Here is a 7150-nt window from a genome sequence, read left to right as displayed (position 1 = left end):
CTCAGGGGCTTCTCTAGAGGAGAGATGTGGTTGTTGGTGATGCTCTCGGGGCCCAGACATACCCATATGTACTTCAGTAGACCTCACATTATTTGCATATTCATGAGACAGATTATTTCATAGCTCAAAGCCTGACCGAGAATGAGAAAGAGAAGATACACAACACATCCGCCGTACAGGAGTGGGATGCTGATGGTCCAAGCCTTAGTCACGCTTAAGAAAATCCATGTCCTGCTCCATTTCTATTTGTGGACAGCAACATTTCACTGAAGAACAAGTCCCCATAGATGATGCTCCTCACTCTGAACCCATACATGATTAGTATAAAGACCACCTAGATCATTTCTGGACCATCAATGTCCATGACACCGAGAAGGTGCCTTGGCCCCATCGTGGTTCCCCCAGGAACCAGCACATCTCACTGGTGACTCTGTGAAACTGACTGCTGATGTTCCACATGAGTGTCCTGCAGGTTCCTCTGAGATCTGCTGTGCGCTCCTGAGACAGTGTCTCCATCACCTGCCTGGGATCTTCATTCCTCAGGCTCTTCAATAAAAACACCCTTGCCCTGTGATGCATAACTGGAGATGACTTTCTTATAGTACAGACACTGGGAGTCAGAAGTTGAAATAGGAGTCTGTAGTTATTTGTGAACTCATGATCCCAAAATAACTTCCAAAGAATCTGAGTTATGGATAATTGTGGGTTTTATTTTCAACTCCATTTACTAGTATTTTGTGAAGTATTTAGATACTATCAGTTCATATCCATAGATCCTCACCTTTCCACATTGATTTCTGAATCACTAGGTCTGTGCACCTGCCACACTCTCAGATCCTCCACTGCTCTGTCACTTACACAATGTAGGCAACATTACTTAACAGTGAAATGTGAATTTCTTATTTATAGCAATATAGTGACTCTCACAATTCTGCATCCATCGAGTTAGTAAAACCATCCCTATTCATCATATTCTCATTATTAAGATATTTGTAATCCTAGAAGCTCACTTTAAAAAATAGTTCTCAATGCTCCAAGTTACATGAAGTGTTCCACTGTGGCAGGATATTTAATGTCACACCAGCAACTTGTAGAACGGTTATTTTAGATGTTTTTTTTTCTGACTAAAGAAAACCAAGGCCCTGAGAGGAAACCTTCCTCCAGCTTCCTGCTCTGGGCTGGACCCTGTGCCACGTGGCTCCTGAGCGCCCCCTCCAGCCCAGCCCTTGCCTTCCAAGCAGGTTCCTGTCAGGGCTCACAAAGCGTTTTCCTCCAGAGTCTTTAGTCCAGCATAAAGTGGCTGTGTCCTAGTCTAGAATACTCTTTCAGCGACAATATCTGCTGCCAACACTTCTCTTGAAACAATTGATTAGCCTAGCCAAACCTATTGTACTCTGCAGAAAGACCCAAAGGAAAGATTCTATGACACAGGAGGCAGCCCCTTCTCTGAAGCTGCAGGTGCTCTGAATCAGTGGACACACAGTGAATACAGGAACTTGCAGGACTTTGGGAGACCCCCGTTTCTTCATTAGGTTCTTGTAGTTGAACGTTGCATCTGAGAACGCCTGCGGGTGCATGTACATTCAGATTACAGCATCTCTGTGTCTTCTCTTCCAATAGCACACATTTTCCCTTCTTCCAGCATCTCGCCTGTAGAAAGTGCCTCCTGCACTGACACTAGGTCTAGGTTTATGCCTTTTTATCTCCTAGAAATCCAGTGTAAACAGGATACAAGTGGAGACTTGGGAAGTGCATGCAGTTCTTTATTTGCCCCTCTGCTAGGAACCCTGCAAGTGCCCATGATAAAATAAACTGCGGTCAAGAGGGAATTGCCAAGACCTTGTCTTTACAGAGTTGATATCAGAGGCTTCAGATGCCTCTTCTGACCTTGTCTTGTTCTCTGCCATTCTCTTTCATTTTCCCTATGTTCTCCTCCTCAGATAGAGTCTGTGCATTGCCCCACTTTCATCTTTAATCCGGAATAACCGTACTTGTGAGAAGGCAATTTGTGCATCCTGGTAGTGTCACATGTTGTTACAATTGAATCTTAATAATTTAGTGGACTTCTTTCTCTGGAATGTGACCTATACACAGAGTCTCCAGAGCCTAAACTGATGCTTTCCCTTTTCTGGCTGCAACATTATAGGATTCTTACCCTATTGGCTAATTTGGCCCATTTTCATGATAAAGGAAGGCTGCTGGGAGGGGTCTGTAATGGAGATGGATGACCTTCCCCACATAGATAAGGTGCTAGAAATGTCCTTCCCCTGGGTGGTCTGTCTGGAGAGGTTTCTCTGTGTGTTTCTCAGAGTTTAGGTGTCTTGATGACTTTGCTAGGAAATAATCGATCTCAATTCTCACCCAAAGAATTTGGAGGTTCCTGGAGCAAAGAAACATCAAGAGTGTGGAGTGTGGGGCCTCCAGGATTTCACACCCTCACACTAGGTCTGACAAGCCCTCTGTGTTTATGTGGTTCAGATTTACATAGAACAAACCACACCAGCCAGGCTTATCTAAATTTCCACATGCTCATTTAAACACACCAGAGCAGCAGCTGAGTGTCATCATCACATTGAAGTCAGAGAAACCTGGGTCCAATTCACTGTTTATTGTAACTCAGAGCAGCATCACTGATTCATTTGAGCGGACATTTCTTCCCTGAAACAGCTTCACTACCAAGTATCCTAAAGGGTTGCTATGGAGCTGCTGTGGGGCTGGACTTCTTCCTGTCAGCCTGTCATGCAGGGTGTTTAGAATTATGTAGACCTTTATACTTAGGTGCTAATCATTCCCAGTGTTGTTGGAATGGCTGGCAGCCCCAATCCTGTTTCTCCCCTCCACTCACCTGAATGTCTTCAAGAACTCCATGAACCATAGGACTCTTTTTTTCATGGATGACTCTGAGGATTGTCAATCTGCTTTGTGCCACAATCAGAGGCAGCTAATGGAGGATTCTCAGTCCACTGATAGGTTGAGCCCATAACATAGGACACATATCCTAGAGTGGCCAATTCATGTCCATGCCAATCAACATTTAATTGAAGGGGCAGGATTTTCAGTGCATTTGAGTGTAGCATCTTCTTAATTCTTGATAATAGAGCTACAACCTGAATGGTATGTGGAAGTGAGCTCATGGTTAGAAGAAAGCAGCCTGTCCCCAGGAAGTCAGTCTCTTTAACTAAAGCACCTGAAATGTGATGTCCTGAGAGCTCGTGAAAATTCATGTCCTGGAGTAAAGAAATAGGAAAGCTATTCTCAAAGCATTGGAAGAAACCTCATCAGAAGTTTTATCAACACAGCAGTCAAATTCCAGTAAGTCAATCCTTGGGTTTATGTTTTACAACTCAAGAAGCAATAAAGAAATCTATGTAATTGGAAGGCTACTCCAACAGAGGGAATTTTGACCTATTTAAGTGATAGACCAGTATTCACTCACAGACACTCTCCTTTGAGGTCTCCAACTTAAGCAGATCTCTGTAACTTGAAAGTTTCTCAAAACATTATTTTTCTCTAGACATTCATAAATGCACAAACACATCTTGAATATTTGTACATGAGTGATCTGTAGAAGTCCTTGACATATTAATGAAAGTTTGTGAAAACATGGTAACTTCATGACTTACTATGAGTTCACATTTCACTGGTTTGAAAGATTTCTCACCCGTGTGATGGGGCAATGGGTGTCTCTGAAAATACGTTGATTTAAATTGAACATGTTCTCCGCGCCTCACTTGACTTCATGGTTCCTCGCTCATGTAGATGTGTCTATGACTGAAAAGCCCACACTGGTATTCAGCGGATTTTACTCTTATCAATTCATATTATCTCTCTCTTTCTCTTCATGTCTCTGTATTTCTATTTTCCTCTGTCATTACTATTTATTACTGAATCATCCTCAATCCTGCCTACAGCCTCCATCTCACATTCTGACAATCTTCTCCCTCAAAGATAATTAGGGGCAAACTTATCCTTGTCCAATGTGGTAAAAATTTCTGGACTTTGACTAGATTTATTACAGCCTCATATGAAGAACTATAATCAAACATTAGTTGTTTTTAGATTATACCTCAGAACTAAAACTGTTCCTCACAGTGGCTATGATATTCCATATTCCCACCATTATGCAAAACAGTATGGTGGCTCCTTAATAAATTAAAACAGAAATACCATATGACCAGCGATCCTGCTTATGAAAATATATGCAAAGGAGATGAAATTACCGCCTTGTGAAGATGTCTGCACTCCTAGGCTTATTGCAGCACTATTCACAACAGCCAAGATATAGAAACTAAGTGTCTGTCAATGGACAAATGGATGAAAACAATGTGGTAAGTGTACACAACATTATTCTGCCTTATAAAATAAGGAGATGCTGCCACTTTCCCACAAGAATAGTGGATTCCCACAACCACTACCAATGCATTCTATCCATTGAGCCCCTCCCTGAGAGCTGGGAGATCCAACTCCAGTAGTAAGAACTGGTTGTGATGGAGTGGCCAGATGCAGTGCAGTTGAGGCAGAGGGACAGTGTGGGCTCTTCACGTCCAGGGCTGACTCCTGCAGCTGCTCCTGGGACAGGGCATGTGAGTACATGGATGATCCATGCCTGTCTGTCACAAGTGCCTGCGCTCACCCCACAGACCCATGTCTGACATCTAAGACACACCCTGGGGAGCTCTCACCAGGCACAGAAGACAAAATAATGCCATCTTCTTCATGAACACAACTCTGCATTCCCCAGGTACCTTAGCCTTGCCTGAGGGGAGAGCTGTTAGCTTCCACAGTCCAAAAGCATTTTATATCCTGGAGCTTGGAAAACAATTTGGGTGTGGCACTGCCTTGTATTTATAAGAGAGAGGGCAGAGGTCGTGCTCCCCTTGGATTTGTATATGATTTTTTGTTGTGTCTGTTTTCTTGTTGACATGAATTACTTGCTTGACAAAAACTGCAGACATAATAGTTCATATAATTTGCTTTATTCTGATTTTCCCACCTGTGACATTTGAATTTCCATATCAAGTGAGCGATGTGCATCCCTCACAGGAGTAATTACAAAATAACTCTTTTACCTCCTTAGTGTTACTCAAACGCTGCAGTTTTCTTACTACCAATAATCTTCTGGAGAATTTGAAGTAAAACTAAATCATAAATTGCATCCTTAAGTTTAAAGTAGCATAATGTTCAGAAACACATGAATGTTTTTTTTTTTTTTTTTTTTTTTTTTTTTGCCAAAGGTACATCACTAAAACTTAGAACACAGTCTGCTTTCTCAAGGACACACATATTATCCCCATATGACTTGATTCATCAAAAGCCCATGTATTTTCAATTGTACCTTCAATATTAGACTCTTATTCATTAAATGCAGATACAGCAAAGTATTTTAGGAGACTGATGTGCACTGCAGAAACATTCAATAGGATGTTAAAGATGCCTTTCCACCACGTCTTTCTAACGATCTTCTTTATTTTCATCAACTTGGAAATTTGTTATTTTAAAAGAGACATCAGAGGATAGCACAGGGACTCCAGTAGAACAACGATTTTATGGTACTCATTCTGTACCCACTGTGGACACATTTCATTCGATGTACCAGGACCTCCAGTCCATCACAGCCTATGATTATAGAGATGGAAAGAAACATTCTCCAGATTTTCATCATAGATGTGGCAAGAACACCTGATATTTCTGCCTGTTGGTTTCCAGACCCAGGTGTTGTAGCTCCTGGCCATAAGGCGCTATAATGCTCTCTGTTACGGGGCACGTGCAGCTGCCTGGAGGATAGTATTCTCCCCAAAATGGACTTTGTTTAGAGATTATATTTTCTACTATAAAACAGTGCCAGAGAACATCTGGTGGAAATCTCACATCCAACTGTGGAGACTGAAGTCAATAATTTCATTGTTCTACTGAGGTCTCTGTTTCTGGGCAAATGTGAAAGAGGAATGTCTGCTGGATCCCATGCTCACATTCCATAATCACATCTCCTATCCTGAAACAATAGCCACATTCCTTCATGTTAGAACATATTATGTAGCATCTCATGCTAGGAAATAAAATATTCAGCAACTCGGACAGTGGCAGTAGCAGCTTCTGTGATAAAAAGCAAACACATGTAGAGAGAACAGTCAATTCTTCTAAGTATAAACAACATCCTATCAAGTTTGGGCTTTATTTATATTATTCAAATTGTCTCCATATCCCCGGTGGGTGCCCCTGCAGGGTGTAATTATTTTGTTAGGCAAATGTGATATCTGTCACTATCACCTCAGGCTCAGTGACAGAGGCTAGTTCAGTCTAGCAGGAGGACTCTGTGATCAGTCTTCATTGCACATATTAAGGAAACCTTTGATATAAGGAGAGAAGACACTGTAACTTGAGTAGAAGTAATGGTTAACCTGGATAAGATATTGTACTATGAGTTCTCAATAACCTCTGACCCAGCAGAATAGATTTTCCTTGCTTTCAGCTGCTGGCTCCTTTATTTTAAATATTATTTTATTTATTTAATTTTATTTTACATTCATTTCATCCTGTTATTTCCTGAATATTTAATCAAATCAAGTACCTATAAATTTTAAATTTAATCAATCCTTCATAGAAGTAACATAAGATGGGTATGATGAAGATGCCAAATAGAGATGCCAGAATATAAAACAAATAAACAAGTTGTGTATGTTTAGAGTGGTACCTGAGGACAGAAACTATGAGGAACTTGTGCTGAATTCCATATGAAAAAGGTCAGTTATATTTACCGGCCAGAATGCTGGTCATTTCAGTGAGAAAACATTGTAGAGTGGTCTGCATAGATCAGAAATTAGAAAGGGATAAAGTCACAAACTTGCAAAACCAGGAGACATTCAGTGTATTCAGTGTTCACCCCTTTTCATTTTGCTAGGAAGAGAAAATAGATGGGCTATACCTTTCTGGGAAATGAGACCAGCGGTTTTTAAGATGACTCTGCAGGGAAGTTACCAATACAATCCCCCAGTGGTGCTCTGACACAGGATGGTGGAGGGACGTTGCCCTGTGGCGGTTGCGGTCAGCAACACGAGATGCTCAACCCTAGTGGGTACCTTTGCCACTGTTTTGCCCATGAGATACATTAAGCTGTGATGTGCCACATGCTGCTGAGTTTCTTACACTCAGA

This window comes from Cebus imitator, unplaced genomic scaffold (genome assembly GCF_001604975.1).
Source record: "Cebus imitator isolate Cc_AM_T3 unplaced genomic scaffold, Cebus_imitator-1.0 Scaffold1075, whole genome shotgun sequence".
In the NCBI taxonomy this organism is placed as follows: Eukaryota; Metazoa; Chordata; class Mammalia; order Primates; family Cebidae; genus Cebus; species Cebus imitator.
The sequence above is the reverse complement of the archived record's forward strand: the minus strand, read 5'-3'. Positions refer to the sequence as shown.